General features: G+C 42.4%; 1 protein-coding gene across 1 annotated transcript in view; it reads left to right on the top strand.

Annotated features, from left to right (window-relative positions):
• The window catches only part of VIPR1 (vasoactive intestinal peptide receptor 1), a 598917-nt gene that overhangs the window by 447955 nt on the left and 124379 nt on the right, over positions 1-26583 (top strand). The gene's annotated exons all lie outside the window — the stretch shown is intronic.

Here is a 26583-nt window from a genome sequence, read left to right as displayed (position 1 = left end):
TGTTTAAAGGCAACTTTTGTGCATCGGGGCCAAAGTTTGAATATCAGACCCTTGGAGGAGGGTGAAAGCAGGGCTGGCTTAACCATCAGGCAAACTAGTTATCAAGGGTGCACCTTCTAGGATGCAACAAAGAGCAGCTACAGTCAGGGCAAAACATGACTAAGTCTTGATGTCACACAAATCGAAAGAACCTTTAGCACAGTGGTTCCCAAATCTGGTCCTTGAGGCACCCCAGCCAGTCAGGTTTTCAAGATATCCACAATGAATATTCATGAGAAAGATTTGCATGCACTGCCTCCACTGCATACATATCTCTCTCATGAATATTCATTGTGGGTATCCTGAAAACCTGACAGGCAGGGGTGCCTCCAGGACCAGATTTTTGGACCACTGCATTAGCATATAATTTTACCTCCAGGGAGGGTATGACATGTTCAAATAGCCCATTTAGTAAGTAAGAAGCTTTTGTAAACAGTCTTTGTTGCGCATCTGTATATAAAACAGAATTTAATATTACAAAGTATATGTCCAATGTTATGGGGCTTTTTTACAGGATTGGAAGGGGTAGTGTTGGGCTGATCATGATAGTTCAGTTCAGGCACAGCCAACCAGATTGGTGCCGCTGTGAGGAAAATTCAGTAGCATTAACCAAATAGTGCATCTGAATATGTCCTGTGACCTCCGCAGTACTATTCAGACAGTGCCAGAGTTATCCATGGGCAGAATGTGGGTGGAGTCGGCAGTTATCCAGTTAGCTGCCATATCCAGCTCGCTAACCAGATAAGCAAAAGTCTGCCCTAATTTTATCTGAATGTGCCCACTAATCGGATAGCACTGCCAGTTAGCAGTGAAACAGGATAGTCATAAGAGTAGCCATACTGGGTCAGACCAATGGCCCAGCTAGCCCTTATCTTGTTTTCCAAACAGTGGCCAAGCCAGGTCACAAGTACCTGGTAGAAACCCAAATCATGGCAACACTCCATACTACAAATCCCAGCACAGTGTGTTCAGGTACTTATTTATACCTGGGGCAATGGAGGGTTAAGTGACTTGCCCAAAGTCACAAGGAGCTGCAGTGGGAATCAAACCCAGTTCCTCAGGATCAAAGTCCACTGCACTGACCACTAGGTTACTCCTGCACAGAACCAGGGCCAGCTGGCATTCAGATACCAGCACTGCGTATCCACTGTTATTTTAATTGCAGTAGTCAGCGATTTAAAGACACTGTCACAGGTTGATTATTGGCCCTTGTATTATTAACACATGTGTGAGAGTTTACGCTTCTGGTTCTTCTGCATCATAGTTTTACAAGTTTTTAACTGCTTTGAAGAAAAATTCAATAGTGGAAGTGCAGAAGGTATGGGGGACCGATCTTAAAGCCCAATGAATGTGAAATATATTAGGAAAGATTTTGTCTGAAATGTAATACATTTCACTTTTTCACAAGATCCCCACAGTCTTTAATCTTTCCCCCTGTTTACAAAGCCTCGCGGCAATGCCGACAGCCCATTCAAAGCGCGGCTTTGTAAACTGGGGGGTTTGTTTCTGTTGCTGAGCAGTATGGTCCTACTGGAAAATGTTTAGAGCTAGTTTACCTTCTACTAAAGATTGCCAGTCTTGTCATTTAGATATAGATACCTTACCACATATGCTATTTTTCTGTAATAACGTTTGTCCCATCTGGACTCAAATTTGAAAGATTGTCAAGGCAATTACATTAATGCATTAATTTTTTTGTATATTCCACCTATCACCATGCTGCTAAGTGGATTACAGTTATACATTCATAAAGAGGGGCATTTTCAATATGATGTCCAAATCCTATTTTGGCCATTTTGCAAAAAACATCCGAAAGTCCAGTGCCAATCACGGTCATTTTCGAACCAGAAAAGCATCTTTGGTTTAAAAATTGCCCTATTGTAGATGTTCTTGTGCTCTGTGCATTTTTCTTAAAGGGCCATTTTCTTATTTATTTATTTAGTTGTTTATAATTATCTATTATACATTCACAAGAATAACTCTTGTTTCAAAAACACAGATCAAAAATATTTCATAAATCTTATTTAAAGAAAAAAATAAATTTAAATCTTCCTTAGACCACTACTAATAAGAAGGAGAATCCCCAGGCCAGGAGAAAGCAAAAAAGAAAATTGGATACATAGAAACATAAAGCTTAACAGTTAACCCCCCCCCCCAACCCCCCCACCCCCCCACCCCCCACAAACACACTTAATTACTAATAAAATCCAAAGCTGACACTCAAATGATCTTCATCATATCTAGAAAACTCCTCAATTGTTCTGATGCAAAGAAGACATATTTAGTCCCTCCAAATTTAACCATGCATTTACATGGGTAAGCCAATAGAAAGTGGCACCAAGATCTCTGGTCTCTTTCCTCAAAACCAAAAATTCTTTCCCTCTCTCTTGACTAGATTTTGGTACATCAGGGTAAATCCAAATATGTGTACCATAAAATAGTTTTGTCGAATGTCTAAAATATAGTCTCAAAATAGCATTCAAATCTTGTTCAAAAACCAGAGATGCCAACAATGTATCCAAGATGGCTGAAATATTTTCCACATCTAGCTGAATGCCTTAGTTCCATCCATTCTCCATTTTTCCCAGAGATTTCTGTATAGGTATTATACATTTTGTTAACTTGAAGAATAGCTTCAGGGGAGTATTTTAAAACTGTACTTAGGTAATTCTTATATCAACATTCCAGGGGACTATAGAACATTTAAGAACCTTAGGTTCAGCCTACGATTATAATTCTCAATATTCTCCAGTTTCCTATGGTTCACTAAGTTATGTTTCATTACAGAACATAGAAACTGCAAAGTTTTCATGTCATCTTGTACATGATCAATTTGGGATGATAATTCAATCTTAATTTGCTCTACAGCTTTTGTCAAGTCTTCTATCTTCTGCCCCAGAACCTTAACCTCGTTAGAAGTATTACTAGTTACAGAATCTAATTTTTATAAGAGTTTCCAGATAGTTTCAAGCATTACCTCTGGAGGAGAAAGTGAACAGACACCCACTCCAGCTGATGTTCCTTCCGGGAGCTTAACACAATCAGCAACTCCCTCCTTTGCAGAGATACCGGCAGCACTTCTGTCGTCAGTCTGCTCTGCACATTGAACTGATGGCTGCTCAATCGCCGGACACAGAGGCATGAAGGACACTGGGGGCAAGAGAGTTATTTCCAACCCTAGAGAAGCCAATTCTCCATCCTCATGCTTTTCAACAGGGCTCACTTCTCCAAATGGTGATGAGTTGTTGGTTTGGGGGTGGCTCCCGAAATGCGGAGGGGCGCTCTTAACCACCCCCTTCTTTTTCTTATTGGCACAGGAAAATAATTTTTCTCCATCAACTCACACCACGATGCATTCACCCAGCTGTTACTGCCACCATCTTGGATTCTTCTCAGGTCTTAAAGGGCCATTTTCAAACAAAAAACATTCACGGGAAAAATGCACAAAATCAAATCATTGGGATGTCTGGGGGCCAGCAGACCTACTAGACTGGCCACGTAGACATCTCAGCAGAGCCTCATGGACACTGCAGTGAAATTAACATAAAAGATCCCAGGTAGATATCACATCATAACCTCCTAATATTGTATGATGAGCCCTTCAGGAATAGCAAAAAATATACTGTACCCAAATAGGATCACTTAAATAGCTGTCCTAACTATTGCCACTTAGCTTTACAGGTGCTGGAACTGAATATTGGCTGGCACAAACATAGCTGAAGATGCATTCCCCTACCTCTCATCCACCTCCAAACCCCCTCGCAAACATCAGTTCCCCTTCCAACTCCCCCTACTAACTTTAGTCCCCCCACACAACCCCCCCCCCCCCCCCCCCCGCTGACATCAGTCCCCCTTCTGAATTTCCACACACACACACACACACACACATCAACATCAGGATCCCCACTTTGGAACTCTAGAATCCTCCTTCACTTACCCACCTGTAGTCCACCTTCCTCCCAGAGCCTATCCTATCATCCCAGTTGATCCAGTGGGGTAGCCTAGGCAGGAGCAATTCCCACTCGCTCTTGCCCCTAGCAGCCCCATCCTAAAAATGGCTGCCATGAGCTCTAGCAGTAGTTTCACTTCGGAAGCCTGACCTCTAGCGGTAGTACCACAAGACTACTGCTAGAGCTCATAGTAGCCATTCTTTTAGATTGAGCCGCCAAGGGCAGAAGTGAGTGGGGATCCCTCCACCCAGGCTATCCCATTGGCTCACCATGGATAATACGGTAGGCTATAGGAAGGGGACTACAGGTGGTGGGTGTGGAGAGTTTTCAGAGGGAGAATCTGATGACAAGAGGGGGGCTGATGGTGGGGGGGGGGGGGTTGGGATAGAGAGTGATGTTGACAGTAGAGTTTGGGAGTGGGCTAATGTCAGTGGGGAGGAGTCAGGAGATGGCTGATGTCAGTGGGGCATGGAAGAAATTCACAGATCCACGTATGCAGGTCCCAGCCGATATTCAACCAGGACCCGCATTAATTCAGACAGCCAACAGTAATCTGGTCATATCGGACATTCAGTGTCAGTGCCTGGGCATGGTCCAGCATTGAAGATCCATGTCTAACTTGGCTGGCAATGGTCAGTGTTTTAAAAACATGCTGGCCACTGCCAGCTGAGTATTTACCAGGTAGAATATAAGAGTTTGAAAAACAAAAGCAGGCATTTAAAAACAATGTTTAACTGGGAGCCAGGGAGCTTCAGAAGGACAGGGTTTATGTTTTCATTCCTCCTTAACCCAGTAATTACTCATAAGTACATAAGTATTGCCATACTGGGAAAGACCAAAGGTCCATCATGCCCAGCATCCTGTTTCCAACAGTGGCCAATCCAGGTCACAAATACCTGGCAAGATCCCAAAAAAGTACAAAACATTTTATACTGCTTATCTCATACTGCTGCATTCTGCACTTGCTGCAGTAGTTCGATTGTTGAATCAGACAATCCCAGATACCAGATGTTATAGTAATCAACATATCATTTATTAAATTTAATATACCGCCATAAAGGAACGCCAATTGCAAATAGGAAAGAACAAATAGACTTTCTATTAAACACTAACTCATTCATATGATGACAGTGAAGACTGAACAACCAACCTTAAATGAAATATATGTACAAAAATATGTGATCTACAAGCAACAAAGTTTGAAAAAAACCACACTGAATAACCTTCACACCTAAATATTGCACCATATCTTGGATTGATATTACTAATCTATTAAATAATACTGAGGGAGGGGAATAGTTTTATATGTTTCACTCTTTTCTATTAAAGGCAGTGGAATAAGCAGTTTTATACTGTAACAGTTGGGTTTTTCATCCACTTTGAATGACGCTGGCTTAAAAATTTCTGGCATAAAAATCACACAGGATCAAAAAAGGGGCAATGGGCACTAACAGTGGCATAAAAGCTCCGAGCCACTGTGAACAAGGCAAAGTGGCATAAACAGTGGAATGAAGACCCCAAGGTACTGGGGAAAACATAGAAACAGAGAAAATGATGGCAGATAAAGACCATATTGCCTATCAAACCTGCCCATCCATACCTCCTACTACCCCTCTCCTCTCCCTTCATCTCCACCATCACCTGGGAGGCCATTTCATGAATTCACTACTCTTTCAGTGAAGAAGTATTTCCTTAGATTACTCCTGAGGCTATTCTTTTACCACTTGCTTTCCATACTTTTATTCCACTGATGTATTTAAATATCTCCATCATATCTCCCCTCTCCTGTTTTTCTTCCAAATTATACTTATGGAGATCTTTACATTTGTCCCCATATGCTTTATATTGAAGACCAGTGGCCATTTCAGTAGCTGCCCTTTGGACTGACTCCATCCTTTTTGAGGATAGGGAGGGGGGCAAAGCAACACAAACATTGGCAGGAAGACCCCAAATTATCAGGAAATGAGTAAACTTGCAAAAACATTTGCAAGAAAACACCAAGGCACTGAGAGAGCAGTATAGGCAGGTAGACTCCAAGGCCTCAGGAGTTGGGCACATCATCATTAACATTAGCAGGCATTCACTAAGGCCAGCAGGAAAGCAGTAAAGTGGTAACCACATTGGGAGGAAGAACCTAAGATGCTAACTGCTCCTTTTACTAAGGTGTGCTAATGGATTTACAGGCAGATGATCAAAAGCCCTGCGCTGTTCCAAACAGCGCTCTAAAATAGCGCTGGAACAGCACGGGGCGCTATTAGACTTATGATCAGAGATAATGCTTGCAAATTTAAGCAGCGCAATTATGTCTGATCATGGGGTAGAAGTGCGGGAGAATTGTGCCTGATCATGCGCTCAGCACAATCCTCCCGCACTTGTTTGACAGGTCTGGGCTGGAGACCAATGAAAAGAGAAGGATGCCCATCTTTAAATCGGAAGATGGACGTCCTCAACTGCCCTGTTGCAGGGATGGCCAAATTTCAAGGGGGTGCTGGAGGTATAGCGACGGGGCAGTTGAGGACGTCCAAAATTTGGACGTTTCTGTGATGGGGCAGTAGAGGACATCCAAATTTTGGATGTTTCTGCAATGGGCAGTTAAGGACGTCCAAAATTGGATTTTTCTATGAGAAAGACGTCTTTGGACAGGGCTCACCATTCCTCCCCAATGATCTGCAAACCCTAATGCCAGCTCAGAGCTGGCGTAGGGTTTGTCGCAGCCAGCGACCCAATCTTTGGCGCGCTGGTTGCTGATCATTGGGGATGAATGTGTTAAGCACTGATTAGCATGCATTTGCATGCTACTTGCACTAAGAGCCCTGTTTAGCATGCATTTGCATGCTACTTGCGCTAAGAGCCCTCGAGCTCGTTTCACACGCTCGAGGGCTCTGATCATGGGCGGTAGCAAACGCCGGCGCTAGTATGGCGCTAACAGCCTCTAGCGCCGGCGTTTGCTTTTGATCATCTGCCTGTTAGTGCGCCAAATGCTAAGAAGCCCATAGAAATAAAATGGGCATCTTTAATATTTAGCACACACTAAATCCATTAGTACACCTTAGTAAAAGGAGCCCTAAGAAAGGAGCAAAGTAACATCAATATTAGTAGGAAGACTCAAAAGCATCAGAAGACAGATAAAGTAACAGTAATGTTGGCAGTGGGGGTTTTTTTCCAGCTAATTTTCTGTTAAGCTGTTTGCTATGGAGTATGTCTGCTGTGCACCACAGAGCCTAACGTTTATTTCAGACACACAAACTTAGTCAGTACCTAGCTATGTATGATTTTTTTTCCTTTCATTCTGTCTCTAAGCCTGATCATTTTTACCCCTTTTTCTTCTGAGCCAGGCCTCTGGACAACAAGAGGTCATTGGGAGTGGCAGTAGGGTAGCCAGAACCATTTTGTGGGGGGAGGGGGGAATGGTTAATATTGATGGACACTAGGCACCGTATTTCTACTGCCTCCCCTTTTGCTGTTCCCTCCCGCCCAGAAATGAATTAAAAATAGCTTAGCCAGCAGGGATCCCCAAGCCCCACCAGCTGAAGAATCCAGAGCTGCCCCAACTCTGTAAGTGCAGAAGTCAGTGGCGGCAACTTGACTCACTAATGCCAGCATTGGTGTATTCTCAGTTCTCCTGCATGAACTGAGCATGCTCGTGGTACTGGTATCAGCAGCTCAACCTGCCATTGCTGACTGCTGCACTTTACCTGACTTAGAGCAGCTCCAGATTTCTTCAGCCAGTGGGACATGGGGAGTCTTGCCAGCTACGTGATTTGTGCTGGAAGGGCCTGAAACAAAAATAGATGGGCCTAGGCAGTCCTGGCCTGCCTGAGGCTATTCCCTTGGCAAGCAGACTCCATTTTGATTCTAAAGGATCCATTTAGATTATAAACAAATCTGAGGAGACCGTTTGCCTATCTTCTTTAAGAGATACTTAAGGGCCAGTTCTACATTTATTTGGGACCTGGTGATGCTGCAAAACAATAGTGCAAGAGAACTGATTTGATCTGAGACACCTTGAAAAAGCCGTAGGTGAAACTTTGGCCACAGTCATTGGCAGTGTGTTTTTTCTAGCAAAAAATGTGCTGGTACTCAAATGCTAGGCCACCCTTCAGGGGTGGGGTGATCAAGGCCCCCTGCAACCAGTCACAGAATCTAGGACAAGGCAGAGTTGGTGTGTAGAGCCTGAGCTCTTTCATTAAAACTTGGGGTCCATAGGTCAATTTTAGCAGACAGTGGAAAAGGTGCCATTAGTACCCCCTCAAAAAAGCCCTGGTCATTGGGGTCTACAGCAAAGCATATTTTGATTAAAAGTTAAGTCACTGACTTGTTTATGAGTCACCATTATAGTAGGTTCACCAGGAAATTAGCATTCCACAGAATTTGAGGGGCCCTTTTACAAAGCTACGGAAAATCCAGCGCAGGCTTACTGCACGCTATCCCAGAACTACCACTGGTCCAACACAGCTGCTGGCAGTATTTCCAGCTCGAGTGCACACCATTTCTGGCACTCTGCTAAATTTTTTTTTTTTTGTAGAGCGGCAGTAATCAGACATTGCTGCATGCTCCCTGCTATATGGCCATGCGGTAAGAGTTATCTTACCGTATGGCCATTTGGGGGGGGGGGGGCAGCTATTTTACCTGCTGCAGTAAGTAGGGCCCTTGTGTGCAGGAAAAATGGTCCCCACCACTACTGCTGGGCCCTTTTTCCTGCAGCTTAGTAAAAGAACCCTTTAATGATTCAAATTGTGGGGGTTTTATGCCAGTGATATGACCCCCTTGGAGTCCTGTCACTATAAAAAAGTGAAGGTTAGGTTCTGAAGCTTTTTCCCCCTGCAGTAATCATATTTGGTTGCTCTATATTTTCTACACTTAGCTAGTACAGATTTTGAATGTTGATGGCAATTGAGAAGAGGTACAATGACATTGGTTAAATCCTCTATCAATTATTTTTTTGTATAGTCTACTATATATATGTACATGCTGCTATTTCCACTTGGAAATTATGAATAAGGCTTCTAGGAGCAGAGAAAAGTACATTCATATAATAAGTGTAAACTGTTTTAGTTGTACAACATAAAGATTGTATATCAAATCCTTCAGAGCAAAAGCAGGCCATGTCCACTTTTAGCATTATTTCATCTATGCATTTATTAAGCTGTGAATCAGTGCATAATTGAAATAATGCAAAAAGTGGACATGGCCCACTTTTGCCGTGAAGTACTCAAATAACCCCCCGTTGTATTGTTGCTCTTTGCAATTTGTTGTACTTTTGGTTTATTATTTTCATCTGACTAAAATTAAATTAACTCAAAGAACAAAATAAATAAATAAATACACTCTTGAATTGTAACAGTAACTACATTTTCCCAGTGAAACAGCTCATCTCCATGCTGTACTTGTTGGTAAAGGATAATGCTCCTACTTGAGGAAAATTGCAAAATATTTTTCTTCTCTCAGCCTTTGCGTGAGACTCTGGTGTTATATTTTAGCAATAAGGTTGTTCTTTCTCCATTCTTACCCAGTTCAGTGTTTATTAACTATTGCCAGCATAATTAGCTTTGGAAAAATGTAACCAGGAGAGATGCAGGAAATGAATTTGTCAGTTATGAGGGTGCTGCTGGTTATTACTCAGCACTGTCGAAAATACAGTACTTATTATGAAATGATTGAAGAAGAATAGCGATGTCTCCAACAGGAGAGAGAGAGAATCCAAAGCATAGGAAACGAAACCGAGCAAAAAGAGCACAATGGACCTCCAAGAGTGGATTGACAGCCAAATCCTATTGAAAGATCCGACACAGGCAACGCCACCACGCTTGGCAACTCTTTTAAATGCTCACCTTGCAATCATTGGTTTTCTTTTGCTGCTGTGAGATAGACTACTCACCTATCGCCTCAATACAGAGCCTTAGCAGTGTGTTTTTTCCTCAGTTGAGAGAATTGGCTACATTGCTCTTACCTTTATATGTGATGGCACTGCTCGCTGGTATTGACAGAACAGAGGATATTATCCAGACTGTATTACTGACTTTGACAACCCCTGATGCAGGTGTTCTGCTGAAACACGCCCATTTCGGGTTCTTCAAAGTTTATAAATAGAAATCAAACAAAATAAAACATGGAAAAGAAAATAAGATGATACCTTTTTTATTGGACATAACTTAATACATTTCTTGATTAGCTTTCGAAGGTTGCCCTTCTTCGGCAGATCGGCAATAAACAAATGTGGTAGCAGATAGTATATATGAGAGAAACATCAAAGCATTACTTTGACAGTCTGACAGAGTGGGAGGGTGGGGGTATGCATGGGGACATCAAAGCATTTCATTGATATTCTAACAGGGTTCTTCAAAAAACTTTGATTGTCAACCTATTCTTGGAGGCCCATTGTGCTCTTTTTGCCCTGCAGTGTTTCCAGTAACATCATATAGCAATGTTAAACAACTTCTAAGCGCAGTGGACAAAATCAGGATAACAGTTCAGTCTGCTGACATAATACCACCACTCTCCTTGATTTTTTTTTTTTTTTTGCTAGAATTTTTTGCCTATCACAATTGCCATAAATACCTTTAGGCATCTGTAGGGAATGCATTTTTACACATAATGCAGCTGTATAGAAATGTAGCATGCTTGGTATTAAAGTTACAACCATCCCGCAAGAACAAGTCATGATGCCTGCCGCTAAACATTTCTGCTTTGGTCTGAAGTTGTCCCTTGCTTCATTAATAGAAGCAACATGATGTTCTATTTCTTCTCCTGATTTAGTGAGTGTACTTATTTATCTTGGAAGATGTGACACATTGGAGGTCAATTTATTGTAAACATGGCTCAGCACATGGTTGTAATAAGCATTTTTCTGCTAACAGGCCTTAGAAATTCTTTTAGCTGACAATGCCGTGATGCCGAAGTCACTGATTCTAATAGCAGTGATTATTTGACGAGTGAGGATGTCTCAGAGATAGAGGACAACCTTGAAACCTGTGGTAAGAATGGCAAAGAAAGTTGTAACGAAATTGACACAAGAGACTGTCAGGGGCATAATCGAAAGAGAAGGGCGCCCATCTTTCGACACAAATCGGGAGATGGGCGTCCTTCTCTCAGGGTCGCCCAAATCGGCATAATCGAAAGCCGATTTTGGGCGTCCTCAACTGCTTTCTGTCGCGGGGACGACCAAAGTTCACGGGGCGTGTCAGCAGCATAGCGAAGGTGGAACGGGGGCGTGGTTAAGAGATGGGCGTCCTTAGCCAATAATGGAAAAAAGGGCATCCCGGACGAGCATTTGGCCGACTTTACTTGGTCCCTTTTTTTTCACGACCGAGCCTCGAAAGGGTGCCCGAACTGACCAGATGACCACCGGAGGGAATCGGGGATGACCTCCCCTTACTCCCCCAGTGGTCACCAACCCCCTCCCACCCCAAAACAAAATTTAAAAAACATTTTTTTCCAGCCTCTATGCCAGCCTCAAATATCATACCCAGCTCCATCACAGCAGTATGCAAGTCCCTGGAGCAGTTTTTAGTGGGTGCAGTGCACTTCAGGCAGGCGGACCCAGGCCCATCCCCCCTTTTTTGAGGCTTGGTCGCAAGAAAAAATGGACCAAGTAAAGTCGGCCAAGTGCTCGCTAGGGACGCCCTTCTTTTTTCCATTATTGGCCGAGGACGCCCATGTGTTAAGCACGCCCCAGTCCCGCTATGCTTCCGACATGCTATGCTATGCTATGCTATGCTATGCTATGCTTCCGACATGCCCCTGTGAACTTTGGTTGTCCCCGCGACGGAAAGCAGTTTGGGACGCCCAAAATCGGCTTTCAATTATGCCAATTTGGGCGACCCTGGGAGAAGGACACCCATCTCCCGATTTGTGTTGAAAGATGGGTGCCCTTCTCTTTTGAAAATAAGCCAGATTGTTTCAAATTTATTATTCCATTCAGTGCTAGGAAACCAGCTTTGTTGACTGTTTAATTTAGTTTCTGAATAGCTTTCAAATAGTATATCACATGGGACCAATAATTAATAAAGCCACAAAAATATGGGGGTGGTGGTGGTAAGCACCCCCCCCCCCCCCCCCCTGGTAGTGCATGTTCCAAAAAAGCTTGGTAGTTCAAGGGTTAAGGAACACTGACACTGCTTTAAAAGACAGCCCTCATATCTGGCCAAGTGACAGCACTTGCCTGGCTGGGCACACTTTTTCAAGCAGTCTGCTGGTAAAGTGGTATTAAAATCGGGTTCCTTATCTGCAGGGCACACCTAACTGCTGCTCAACAGCAGAGGCAGTGAAATCAGTTTATCCAGTGAATGGATAAGTTCAGCCATTAGAGTGTATCAGTTTCAAGTCAGATTTTCCAAAAGAAGAACACTAACAATCTTTTTTAAAGAAGGCGCTTAAAGATACTTGGCAGCTAGAGATGAGCTACCAAGCAGCACGCAACAATGATCCTTTACACCTCAACAAAACTGTCAAACTCACCATTAGAAAAAGTTGGCTGGCGGTTATTGTAAAAGCAGACCTTTTTAATTTGTGAGTTTCTTGTAGTTCTGTCCTTGCTCAGCTACTGTAATCATCATTATACTGTACTATTTTTTTTATTTGCCTTTTTCCTCTAGATTTCTGCTTGCATCTTCTCTTCATTCCTTTCCTTTTGTGGCTAACATGAGAACTTCATGTCAGTATTTTCTATAATTTTGCTCTCTGGCATATTTGTATCCCTTTTACTTTTGTCAATTTTTTTCATTCCTTCCAATGCAACGGAAGTTGGAAAGAATTATACAAAAGGAGTTGACAATATCTGTCCTTCTGTTTCTCTGCCTGTCTGGGGCCAAAATAACTCTCCCAAAATTAATGGAATGTGATGAAACTTGGCATGTCAGAAAAACTACATCAAGTTTAATTACTGGGGGTTCCTAAGAAATAAGCTTCCCCCCCTCCCCCATATTGGTCCAATGCATTCTATGGGAGCAGAAGTTGCAGATTCTGTCGTAGAAAATTTAACAGAATGGGATGAAACTTAGCATATGAGAAAACTGATAAAAAGACACATAAAGCTCTAAAATGGGCCAAATCAAACTGGGGGTTCTAAAGAATAAGGACCCCTCCCTAAAATAATGGCCCAATATATTTCTGTAGAAGCAGGAGTTTCAGCTGCTGTAAGCATAGAAAATTGAATGGAATGGGATGAAACTTGGCATGTGAGTAAAACTGATAAAAACTAAAAAGACACATCAAGTTCCAAAATCGGTCAAATTGAACTGAGGGTTCCAGAAAAATAAGCCCCTCCCTGCCCCCTCCCCCCCAAAAAAATGTCCCAATGTGTTTCTATGAAAGCAGAAGTTCCATCTTCTGTAGCACAGAAAATTTTGCAGAATGGGATGAAACTTGGCTTGTGGGTAAAAGCAGTTTTAAAAAATTGATCAAATCAGACCGAGGGCTTCCCCTCCCCCCCCCCCCCCCCCCCAAAAAAAAAAAGGCCCAGTGCATTTCTGGGAAAAGGAGTTTCAGCTCCTGTAGTATAGAAATGTACATTCAGTGAAAGATAACAGTTAAACAATTTCTTCTTTCAAACTGTCTCTCATTGTTCTGTATTATCTCCATCTCAAAGTACTACTCTCCAGAACTTCCCCACCACCCCCCAAAAAACGCCCCAACAACTATAACTACCTCTACCCCCTACAATTGCCCTACCAAAATCTATTCACTGTAAACAGCCCGATCACACAAGACTATCCTCTACAAGCTGCCTGTACCCACACAACTGCCCCCTACCCCATAAACTGCCCCACTCCCCAAAATACCCCCTACCACTGCCCCGCCACCTTGAAAACTACTCTCACCCACAAACCCTAACTGCTCCACTCCTAAAAACTACTCCCACAACTGTTTTACCATCAAGAAAACTACCCTATTCCAAAAAAATAACCCCTGCAACTGTCCCACCACCCCACAAACCATTTATACATATATCCTAATGCTGCCACACAAAGAGCTTCACTAACGCAAACACAGACCACAGCCTACACACATTCACACATAAAAATACACACCCAGCAACCCACAGGCAATGCAGTCATACATTCAACGACATACATACATAGTGGGATTAGAAAGACTTACATGAACCATGCTCCACATGCTTATTTAGCTATTAATGGAGCTAAACCTTGATTGGATTTGGGTTTTATTATATGCTTTTTCAAATCCAAGCTCAAGGGGACTTAAATTTAGGTACAGTAGGTATTTCCCTGTACCAAGAAGAATTACAATCCTAATAGGTAGAGTTACTAAACCGCATTAAGCAAATTCCATTATTATAGCACTGTATTTCATTTGTAAAGTGTATATCAACACACCACTTGTTATCCCAACATGCCATGCTTTATTTGAATTTTAGCACAAATGAGATGGTAATTTTATGGAAATAAGTCAAATGGCATTCCAGCATGTTATAGGTGGGGTTGGTGGCAACAAAGCGCAACATGTGTTAGTGGCAACATCGCACTTTATAGTGACCATAATCGGCTTGCGTAAACAAGAAATATAATACAGATGCAGGAATCAAATAGGCACTTTAAACACTTTTTGAGATGTAGTTAAATTATTATGAGCTTCATCTGTATCTTTGCACTTTTTATCTAACCCAAATGTGACCTAAGGCAGGGACATTTGGGTTAGATGAAAAGTGCTATAAAATGGTTGTATTCTTAAAGGATATCTGAGTGCTGCAGGATGTTTTGGCTACAGCTATAAACCAGCTGGCACAACAACAGGAGCATAAGCCACCCCTAGCTATTCAGTCACCTCTTCTAGCTGGATAGGGGTAGACAGCTAGTGCCTCAACAGATCTAATGGAGAGTAGAGAGTCAGAGGTGAAAGCAAATCTTTAGTTCCAGGATCACCCTGCTAGAACTTCCTGAGGATGAGGTGCTGAGTAGGTTTCAACTGAGCTTGCAGACTTTTTTTTTTTTTAGTTACATTTGTACCCCGCACTTTCCCACTCATGGAAAGCTCAATGCAGCTTACATATACAGGTACTTATGTGTACCTGGGGCAACGGAGGGTTAAGTGACTTGCCCACAGTCACAAGGGGCTGTGCCTGAAGTGAGAATCAAACTCAGTTCCTCAGTTCCCCAGGACCAGAGTCCACCACCCTAACCACTAGGCCACTCCTCCACTCCTAGCCATTCTCACACCATACTGGGACTTGTATAGCTGCCATGGGCATTTCATCTAGGCCTGCCATCCTTTCCAAAAGATACCCATCATTATGGCTGTGATGTCACAAACATTCTTCAGTTGCTTTTGTCAGGTTCTGAGAGCTATGCTACAAAGAGTCAGGACCTATTGCTATTTCCCTAATGAGTGATAGGAACAGGGCCGCTGAGAGGGGGGGCAGGGGAGTAAAATTCCCCAGGCCCGGGCCACCAAGGAGGGCCCAGCACCGGAGTCTCTTGCCCTCTCCTGCTCCCAGTCCCGTCTCCACCTGCCTCCCCTCGGCTCCCTTCTGTCTGCTGTCCGACCCCCTGCAATAATAAAAAAAATCTCTAAAGCAGCAGCACAGCACCTTCTCTGTGAAAGCGGCAGATCACCTCGGGCAGGCCTTCCCTCACTATGTCCCGCACTCCTCTGATGTGACTTCCTATTTCCGTGAGGGCGGGACACAGTGAGAGAAGGCCCGCCTGAGGCGAACTGCCGCTTGTTCAGAGTTCAAGGAGTGACAAAATAAGGAGAGGTGTCTATTTGGTAAGTCCTTGCTTGTCATATGATTGCATAATGAAATGAGTAGGCCTGAAAGGAAATGGCGTCAGAAGAAGGCGGGACATTGAGCGAAGGGAAGACTAGAGACGTCGGGAGTGCCACCTCCTTCACTGACGCTGTGCCTTCGTTCGCTGCCAGAGTTAAATTTAAAAGGGATCTTGGGGGGGAGAAGAGGGCGGGCAGTTGGAATATGGCCCAGGGAGCAGGAGGGCAGCGATCACCTTCACGGGGGGGGGGGGGGGGGCGTACAACTGTTCGTCTGCGGGGGGGGGGGGGCGCCAACTGATCAGCTGCAGGGGGGCGCCACAGACCATTGGCACGGCCCTGGGCATAGCTTTCAGCACAATAACCTAAAGCTGCCAGTTATATTTGGATTCCTCTGAGACTCATGTCTTCTGGGACTGGAGTGCATAGATCTTTCTGCTTTAATGTGCTCCTACTCTGTTCTGGGGGCTAAAAGCTCATCTATGGACCTTTGTCTCTATCTGTTCACAAGTGCCTAGCATGAGTGTTTTAGAGCTGGTGTAGTGGAGGATAGAAAGCTTGCATTTAGGCTCTTGCTTATACGTCCTCAACAACACCATACCATCTGTTTCTAAAGGCACACCTTCAGCCAGTCTCTCACCCAGCCTGCACACACTACTCCATGAACAGACCTACAAAAGTGTTCAATCTAGAGTGCATCCCAGGAATAGAGCTCTCGGGGACTGCTGCCATCAACCCAAAGGAACAACTGGTGCCCACCAGAGAATGCAATATCCTCTTGCACTGAGGATGTGTCTCCAGAAGCTTCTGCCCAGGAGAGAAGGGTTAGGACAGCTGTTGTAGTTGGTGATTCGATCATTAGGCATGTAGATAGCTGGGTGACTGGTGGACGGGAGGATCACCAGGTCACTTGCCTACCTGGTGCGAAGGTGGCAGACCTTGCATGTCACCTAGATAGGATTTTAGATAGTGCTGGAGAGGAGCCAGCTGTCTTGGTAGATGTGGGTACCAATGACATAGGAAAATGTGGAAGGGAGGTTCTCTGGAACCCACATTTGGGCTCTTAGGTAGAAAGCTGAAATCTAAATCCTCCAGGGTATCATTTTCAGAAATGCTTCCTGTTCCATCTGCAGGGCCCAAGAGGCAGGCAGAGCTCTGATCTGAAGTTTCAATGTGTGGTTGAGATGATGATGCAGGGATGAGGGATTTAGATTTGTGAACTGGGCAACATTCTGGGAAAGAGGGAGCCTGTTCCAAAAGGATATACTCTACCTTTTCCAGGATGGAACCAGGCTGCTGGTGCTAACATTTTAAAAGGAGATAAAGTAGCTTTTAAACTAAAATGGGGGTGAGGGGAGACGACAGTCACCCAAGAGCGCATGGTTCAGTCTGGAGTATCCTTGAAGGATACTATTGAAACAGGATCTTTAGGGAATCCCAATGGAGAGGTTTCAATGGTGTGTTTAATGGGAAAACAGAGTAAAGAATGCAAATTATCCCATCAACTTCAAAGCAGCTTGTAGATGTTAGAAGCAGGGCCAGTCTTAGGCAGAGGCGACCAAGGCAACCGCATAGGGCCCCGCTCCTAAGGGGGCCCCGCACAGCGCGCCAAAGTGGGCCCCACGCAGCACACCTCAACTCTGCCTCACTCGTGCCTCCGCTCCGACCTCCGCCACTGCTCGCCTTAGTCACCTGAAATGATCCCCATTCCCGCAGCTCGGCCGCTCCGCTCCCGTCACCTCCGGCGCTGCACCCACCCCCGGCTTGGGCCCGCTGAGCCCGCCGTCAGCTCCCGAGTCCCCCGGAGCCCGGCGACTGAGTGATGCCAGCGAGCCAGCCCAGGCAGCGACGGCCCTGCCCCCGACAGTGACAACAGACAGTTGCAGTGCAACGGCTCACCTTCAGGCTCCGGCTTCCCGCTCAATGTCCTGTTTCCGGACGCGAGGGCGGGAATCACTGAGCAGGAAAAGCTGGAGCCTGGTCGGAAGTGGTGAGGACGTGAGGTGAGCCATTGTTGCTGACGCCAACAGTTGTGCACTTATACCAAATCGAAAGTGGATTCCATGCAGGCAAGAGATCAGGAGAAGTGTCTCTCTCATCTAACGACGCTTGCGGACGGTGCAAGGGTTGGAAATGTCTGCCTCCCTGAGAGGAATTTGGCCCAACAACATTAGTTGCTGGAGAAGCTGAGCAAGTAAGATCTTCTGGCTTGGAAGAGGCTGTTTCTAACATATCTGGGTTATTTTCGCATAGATCTGCAGATATTTCTCCTGATAAAAATTTGGATGGCAATAGCAGATTTAGCTAAAACACTGCTTCCAGTAATTAATGATATGACACCTCGAATTAATCATTTGGAAGCTAGACTGCAACCACAGGAAGAAAAGATTACTAAGCTAAAATCTGAGAATGGAAATCATGAAGTAGCAAAATCTTATATAAAGTAGGTACAATCAGTTCAAACTATTTAGTAACTGATGTGGCAACTTGCCTCTCTGGTTTGATGGGTTACACAGTAATAGGGGAATTTGAAAGTACTGGATCTTTTCTTAATATTTTCCTTTATTCTCCTTTGTTATGAGAATTGGAACTACTAATTGTAGTGGACTTGAACTGAATAATTTCTGGGGAGGGGAGGTTTCATGATAGCATTGTGCTTATTATTTCAATCAGTTTTTTTGTACAAGTTTAGCTTCATTTGTCTTTATTTGAAATTTCATAAATAAAAAAATGTTCTAAAAATTGAATAATTTTATCAATGGGGTGGAGCTAGGGTGGGGGCAGGGCTAGGGTGGGTGGGGCTAGGATGGGGCCCCACCAAATTGGTCTGCATAGGGCCCCGCACTTGCTAAGACCGGCCCTGGTTAGAAGCCTATAAAATAAGATGAGATGTAACGTCAACGTGCTGCGACGTCAGACAGACTCCATCCAACTGGATCTAAAGATGCATGCAGCTTTCACAGCGCACTGCATGACGAGGATGAAAAAGTTAAAGATCGCGGCTGGGCTGGCGGGGGGTTGGGGTCCCCTGCCAGCTGAAGCAATATTTTAAAAAGCCGGAGGAAGCGGACTTCGGGGTAGGTGACGGCGGTAGGCGGGGGAGGGAGGGAGTGTTAACGGCAGTGGGGGGGGTTGACGACGGTGGGGGGGTTGACGGTGGTGGGGGGGGGTTGACGGCGGTGGGGGGGGCTATAATGTGCCCCCTCACTCTAGCCCCTGCCCCCCCTACCGCCGAATCTCAGATACGCCCCTGATTGAGTCAAACAAAATAAACATTCTACATGAAACAGATAGCATGGAATTATTGTGTATAGAAATCCCATGTAGGAAGGGAAGGAGTTTACTGGTAGGGCTGTACTAACGACCACCAAGGCAAAACAAATAGACAGATAAAGACATGCTTACAGAAATTAGGAAAGCTGGCAAATCGGGCAACATGATAATAATAGGTGATTTCAATCAGGCTGCACTGCAGTAGTGTAAGGGGGATATGCACAGAATCATTTGTCCCTGAAGCACAATTGAATGGATGAAATGGGCCCCTTTGGTTTCTTTTGAAAAAGATAAAAGCATGTGTTTTTGCCTTTTGGTTTTCTGTTTGAACATTTTGGTCATCATCAAAAATATGAGGGGTTTGCAGGACCGATGAATGAAACTGGAACCGGACTGAGCTACAGTTTTGAAATTGAATATTTGCACTACCGGTGTCTGAGATCCTTTCCCTTATTATATATCAAAAAAAATTAAAAAGTGAAAGAATGAGCTTGGAATATAAACAAGCAAAACCGTGAATTTTGAACAGTTGAGTGTCTACTATCTCCAAGGTCCAGGCCTTTTATTTGTTTTGAGTGATTTCAAATGGGAAAGAAAGAAGCAACATAAACACTGTCAAGCTAGATGCAAAGCATTGCTAAAGAAGGCTAAAAGAGAATATGAAGAGATACTGGCATGGAGACAACTTTTTCAGGTACATCAGAATCAGAAAGCCTGTGAGGGAATCTGTGGGATTGTTATTTATTTATTTATTTATTTATTTATTTATTAGGATTTATTTACTGCCTTTTTGAAGGAATTCACTCAAGGCGGTGTACAGTAAGAATAGATCAAACATGAGCAGGAGGCAATTAGAGCAGTAAAAATATTCAAACAACAATGCAAAGTATGGCATGGTATACTACTTGCAATGACAACACAATATGTACTAGAACATTATAATTGGTAGTGAAGGGTAAGGCAAAGTTGTAACATATAGATGAGTAAGAAAGTAGGAAGAATTAGAAAGTAAGGTGATTGATTTGAAGAAAGTTGCATGTGAGGTCAGAGAGATGGTTAAATATTATCTCAGCTAGAGCAGGAGTGGATAAACATGTCCCGCTGATAGAGGCATGGGTTGGCGGAGAGTATTTCAGTTGGGTGGGGGGTTCCTCTGATCACTACTTACTACTGTGTAGGGTGACAGCCTCTTTAAGAAATTGTCTTGGAGCATTGGGCCATGAGTTGGAGGCCTAATGCTCCCAGGTGGTCATATAAGCCCAGCTTTCAGCCAGAATTATTTTACTAGCAATATCATGACTTGTGAGGTGCACATGATGTACATAGCAAGCTGTGCTACCAAATTTACATAGTAATGAGCTGCTCTACATACATTTGTCTGTTTTGCATCTCATTATTATATAACATAGGGTGGCATTTCACACAAGGACTTTCTGTATGCGCTGTTACAGAAATTAAATCAGCTTCTTTGGGCTACAGCTGAAATACCGGGTGCAAATTGAAAAGGAGTCAATTGTGGCCCCAAAACTGCATGATGGAAGTTTTGGCATGCGTTAGAAAAATCTGCTGAAGAGAAGAAAAAGGAGTGAGAGTTTGTACATGGCAGCTAACCAACTCCATTCGTTAATTAAGGAGCCTACAGTATCTTGCCTCTAAGAAATAAGCAGACCAATTATCATTCAGAGTGTGTGAATAGGAATTCAAATCTGAAGCACTTCATTTTTTCATTCTCCAAGTAAAACAAAAAAAAATTAATGTTCCCCGTATGTAAGTTTAATTAAATGAAAGGACATTTCAGCTCTTGTTTGTTGAGCATTCAGGGAAGGTAACAATGAACTGGTTTGATGGCTAATTCTTGCTTGTTACAGTACTAGTTGCTAAGGTTGACGGCATTTTGAAGGGTGGAGGATTAGAAAGAATGTATGTGATGAAGCATTCAGACTCCCTTTCATTCACTAAAGGCCATTCTGCCTAAGACTTGGCAAATGTGACTTGCTTTCTTCAGTAAACATTACGGGCTAAATTAACCATGGCTTGCACAGCCTATGTAAAGTAAATCCTTTGTCATGAGGCTCAATTAAAAGGCTTTACAAATATTTTTCTGCAAAGACACCAAAATAAACAAACATATTACCAAACTCAGTGGGATAGGCTTCCTTGGTGCATGGGAAACTATAGAGATGATCATTTAACATATATATCATATGACATTTATTAGTAAGTTCATCTGAAAAACATTTGTCACTTTAAAGTTTTGCTGTTTGACTTGGCCCAGAAAAGGGATAAGGTATTTGAACGTCTTACATTTTAAATTACCAAATACACTGACTGAGTCTCACCTATTTTACAAAATCCTTAGTGTTCATTAGTAGCTACTACCCCTCTTAGAAAGCCATGAGTGTTAGAGAAAAGGAACAATGAAAATGTGGCTTCTGAAAATGTTAGATTGTGCATTGTCTTCATGCTGCATGATTGACCATCAGATACTTCTGGAAGAGCAACCCTGAATCGGTCTATTGGAAAGCTAAATTTAAAGACATTGGGGCTGATATTCAGACCGTGGGAAGTAGCTGGGCTGCCTCCTGTAGTCAGCGCTGAGCCTGGATATTCAATGTCGGGCTGTTTCCGGTGACGGCATTGAATATTCAGTTCAAACTTAACTGGAAGAATGCAATGGGGGTATACTCGTGTGCAATACCGCCATGAGTTAGGGCATGGCCCTGCATCACTGTGGGTCTCGCTGAGGTCAATGTCATGATAATGCTGTGGATCTGTCTAATGGGGGCTTGCTCATCACTGACTAGCTCAATTAGCATGGGATAAGGCTATCCTGAACAAGGGTAGGTTGGGGAGTATTGGAGTTAAGTGTTTTGAAGCTGTTGATACATTTTATTCAACTATTAAGGCTCTATCTCTTTTATTCTAGATGATAAAGCTCTAGCTGAATAAGGGGTCCTTTTACTAAGCTGTGTTAAACAACTAGTTCAAGTTTTACCACATGGTAGACGTTAGCATGGACCTGTGCTAATGGCTACTGCACATTAAAACTACCCAGTGCAGTAATAATACCACACTAGCTGCTTAACACAGGTAGGGGCAAAACAAGCAGGCATTGTCGGTGATTAATCTCCCTGGCATAAACCCAACTCGATTGGGATGAATAGCAGAACCAGTGATTAAACGCAGATGGTTAGATAGGATTTTTGCAAATATTTTGTAATCTACATTTAGTAGAGATATTGGCCGATAATTGGAGACCTATATAGGATACTTATTAGGTTTTGGTATAATAGTGATAACTGCCTCAGAGAATCTATTGGGTGTTTTTAATGAAGAGTTATTTTCTAGTTGTTCAAATAAGTTGAGAAGGTTGGGGTTCAATCTTTACTAAATATTTTATAAAATTCGCTAGGAAGACCATCTGGTCCAGGTGCTTTCCTAGACTTTAATTGGTTAATAGAGATTAAGATTTCTTGATCAGTTATAGGGGAATGGAGTGAGTCTCTTTAAGTTTGTGGACCAGGAAGGAAAAGAGATATTATTTAGAAACTTTTGTAGTTGAGATTGGGAATATGAGTTTTCTGATTGATAGAGTTCTGTATAAAATTTGTGAAAAGCTTCAAGTATATCTTTTGTTTTAATATAAGAAATATCTGAATTTTTTTTGTTTTATTATAGGTATCTGTGTTTTAATTCTTTTCCTTTTCAGATAGTTAGCAAGCATATGACTTCATTTATTCTGTTCAGTATACTGGAATTGATTGCGAATAAAGATCTCATGACCAGCTTTTATACTCCATATTCTATTATATTTGTATTTGGTTTGATATATGGAACTGAGAATGTTTGGATTAGGAGATACAATATATTGTTGTTCCAGTGATTTTAATTCATTCTCCAATTCTGTAAGGTGGTTATATCTTTCTTTATTTTGGTGTGCAGAGATAGCTATGAATTCTCCTCTTATAGTGGCCTTGAAAGCTTCCTAGATTGTGATTTGGTTTATGTTAGGATCTTGATTATAGGCAAAAAAAAATCAACAATTGCATTTTTAATTCTGTTTTTGTAGTTATCATCCATTAATAATAGACTATTAAGTCTCCAGAATGGTTTATTAAATGAGGTAGATGTATTAAGTTGAAGAGTAATGGAGATTGCTGCATGATCTGAGATTATAATTGGAGAAATGTCTGAAGAAATGGTTGGTTCCAGTAAATTATTAGAAATTAAAAAATAATAAATTCTTGTAAAACTATGGTGAGGATTAGAAAACAAAGTGTATTCTCCATGGATCAATCAGATGATATGTATTTATCGTAGAGAGTAAGGCAGTGTGTGCTTTAGGTATATGGTAAATTGGATTGGATTGTCTATCTAGCCATGTATCTAGAGGCATATTGAAATCACCAGCTGTGATAATGGGAACTGGAGGGTATTCTGCCAATTTTTCAGTTATTGTATGAAAACAAAGAAGGGCCATTTTGTTAGGGGCATAAACATTGAGCAAATTTAATTCTACACCATTTACAACTATATTTAACAGAAGGCATCTTCCCTCTGCATCTTTTGTTTCTTTTTGAAGATTAACTGTTAATTTTTTTTTATCAAATATAATAGCAACTCCTCCCTTTTTACCATCAGATGGAGACTGGTAGAATTCACCTAACCAATTACCAGTTTTGATGAAAAGCTACATGTCAGGGAGATGTGTTTCTTGTAAGAACATGATTTGTGCTTTCATTTTTTTTTAAAGCTAAACATATTCAGTATCTCTCTGTCTATTGCTAGTGTAACAAGGGATTTATCAAGGAAAAACTCATTTTGGAGAGAATGCCAGCACATTTATCATCCTAAGGATTAAAATCAGATATACAGAAAAACAAATATCATAAAATTAAAGGCATGATAGATAGAGAGTTTGGTTTGTAAGCAGAATATGCAGAACATTTGAGAAACCTCTTTACAAAGCAGTCCCTAACTCCTTCAACATGCCATGTCAGCTTCTTAAATGTCAAGGTTGTATTTCATGCAGCAATATAGGCATTGCTTAAGATGTTGTGTTTAAATTTCATCTTGTTTTACAAATCACAGCTTTCTTGTTCTAATTTCTTCCTCCTGCCTCCATACTCCTACTTTTGCCCAGGCTGAGGAAACATCACTGCCTCCTGCAGGTATTCTAGCACAGGCCTACATTCAAGCACTTCTGAGTCCTGCCCCTCTGACACAGACTTCCTATGAGAGAAGTAGAAACATAGAAGATGATCGCAGATAAAGACCGTATTACCTTTCCATCCATAGCAACTACTAATCGCTATTATCCTGTCCTCTACCTCGGAGATTCTTTGCTTGTTCCAGGATGCAGAGGCACTTGAGTATGAGCCTGTGCTAAAAGGTGCCTGTGTTGTACTTGACCCTGGAATGTCATTACCACTTTGCCATTAAAATTGATAATTTGCTTTTATTTGATATTTTAAAACCACTTATCATGGCCTCCATATCTTTTTTTTTTAAATCATAGTAATATAATAGATGATGACAGATAACGACCTGAATGGTCCATCCAGTCTGCCAACAGTCTCACTTATTTTCAATTCATGATACTTGATCCTGGCCTTTTTTTATATATCTATTACTGGGGATAAATATTTAAACTAGAAGAACAGATCTCAATGCTATATCACAAAAAACGTTCTTCCTTTAGAATATTTCATTTCTTTTATTACAAATATTTATGTCATATATATATCATATAAAACAACTTATATTATGCAAGTTCCGGAACTCATCCAGTCATACCTTTCACTTCACCACCCACTCACATTTCTGGGATATAGGACATAGAAGTCTGCCCGGCACTGTCCTTCCGTTCCAACTACTGGAATTACCATCAAAACCCACTCCAGCCATTTCTAAACTGTCTTGCAATGGAACAGTAGACCTTAACATGAGAATTTCACATTCAAACACAATGCCCAGATGTAAAGGCAGTGTAATAAGTAGTTATTAAACCACACCATTAATGCACAGTATTTCAGTGCAGAAGTGCATGTTATTTCAACAGTTAGCATGTGTGTTATCAAGCAAAGAGGATTTGGTGACAGTGAAATAATGCAAATATGTATTATGTATCATCACCCACCATGTGTTGCACTGAAATCTCATGCATTATCTCTTACTGTAACATGTTATGCATTGTTTTATCAGGTGCTGGAAGTGCTCTATTGCTAGCAAGTTGCGTGAGACTACCACTAGGGGATCACAACAGCCATATTAGATCCGCTCCTTCCTGATGGTCCCCACTAGACCACCAGGGCCTTAAAAGGCCAGGGGCCCCTTTTTACTCATTCATGAGGTGAATGGAATAGCCTTCGGGTAACCTTCCTTTCTCATTCTGATGGTGGGATCAAGATGTGAGGGTCTATCTTTTCTCATTCATGGAGTAGGAAGGAGGAAAAATCAGGTTGCAGGAGCTCTTCATGCTGGTCTCGGGGGAGCACACTGGTCATTTTGGCAGACACATTACTCTGTGACCCAAATCTGCTGTATCCTTTGTACTGTTAAATATTTTATACTATTACTGAGTCAACCAAAAACCTTTGCACTTTAAATGTTAAAGCAGTCTTGGTAGATTAGCACAGATAACATTGTTTACAGTGATTTGTGCTGACCCACCTTAATTATTCATAACCAACTTAGTATGCCTTTGTGTGCTACATAACTCATTTGACTAAATTTTGCATTAACCCACATGAAGTTTCGATTTGTTTGGATTAATGCAGCAGCATGCATTAACTAATGCAAGTAGCAACATGTGGTAATGTGTATTTAGAATGTGCTCATGCTTACATTAACATGAATGTACTTGGCTTTTATGTACTCAACTGGCTTAATACACATTAACTGCAAAGAATAACCCACTGTAATGGTTGGGGGCATCCCTAGTACTTTGGGGAAGACAGCCATGCTGCTAAAATGATGCGGTGTTCGCTATAATGTGTTAACAGCACAGACGCTAAAACACTCCTTTGGAGGTGTAGTTAAGTGTTTTTGTTATCTACTGTGTTAGCAGTTAGCATGCATTAAGAAAGACCCATCATAACTTCAAGCCACTCTTTTTAGGCTTGCCTCACTTAAACAATTGCACCTGTTGGGGAAGGTCCATCTGCGTCTGTCAGTCTTAAGCATCTGTATGAGATGTATATGGACTAAGCAGACTGGAAGAAAGAGCTTGCGAAATGCAGATGGTGATGTGGCCAGGCACCACCATAAAGGAAAGCCACATCCCTGATGAAGAAAGGGGCCATATGCTGACAAGGACCAAACCAGCACAGGAAAGCAAAGTAATCATGGTTGCAGCAAAAAATGGGATATTGTGCCAGCTGTATAGGAAGAGATTGCAAGGTGGGGTGGCAAGGAGAAGAGGAGGAGAAAGCAAGACAATAGGAAGCTGTGAGCCAAGAGGAGGAAGTGCAGGGAGAAGAGTTCAAAGGGCAAAAGGAAGGAAGCTGGAAGAGTGCAAGGAGGAGGGACTTGAAAGAGAGAGAGAGAGAGAGTGCAACCTATACAAAATTGGGTTTCACATTACTGCTGAAAATGA

The sequence above is a fragment of the Microcaecilia unicolor genome, chromosome 1, assembly GCF_901765095.1.
Source record: "Microcaecilia unicolor chromosome 1, aMicUni1.1, whole genome shotgun sequence".
NCBI lineage: Eukaryota > Metazoa > Chordata > Amphibia > Gymnophiona > Siphonopidae > Microcaecilia > Microcaecilia unicolor.
This window is presented reverse-complemented; position numbering and strand designations above follow the sequence as displayed.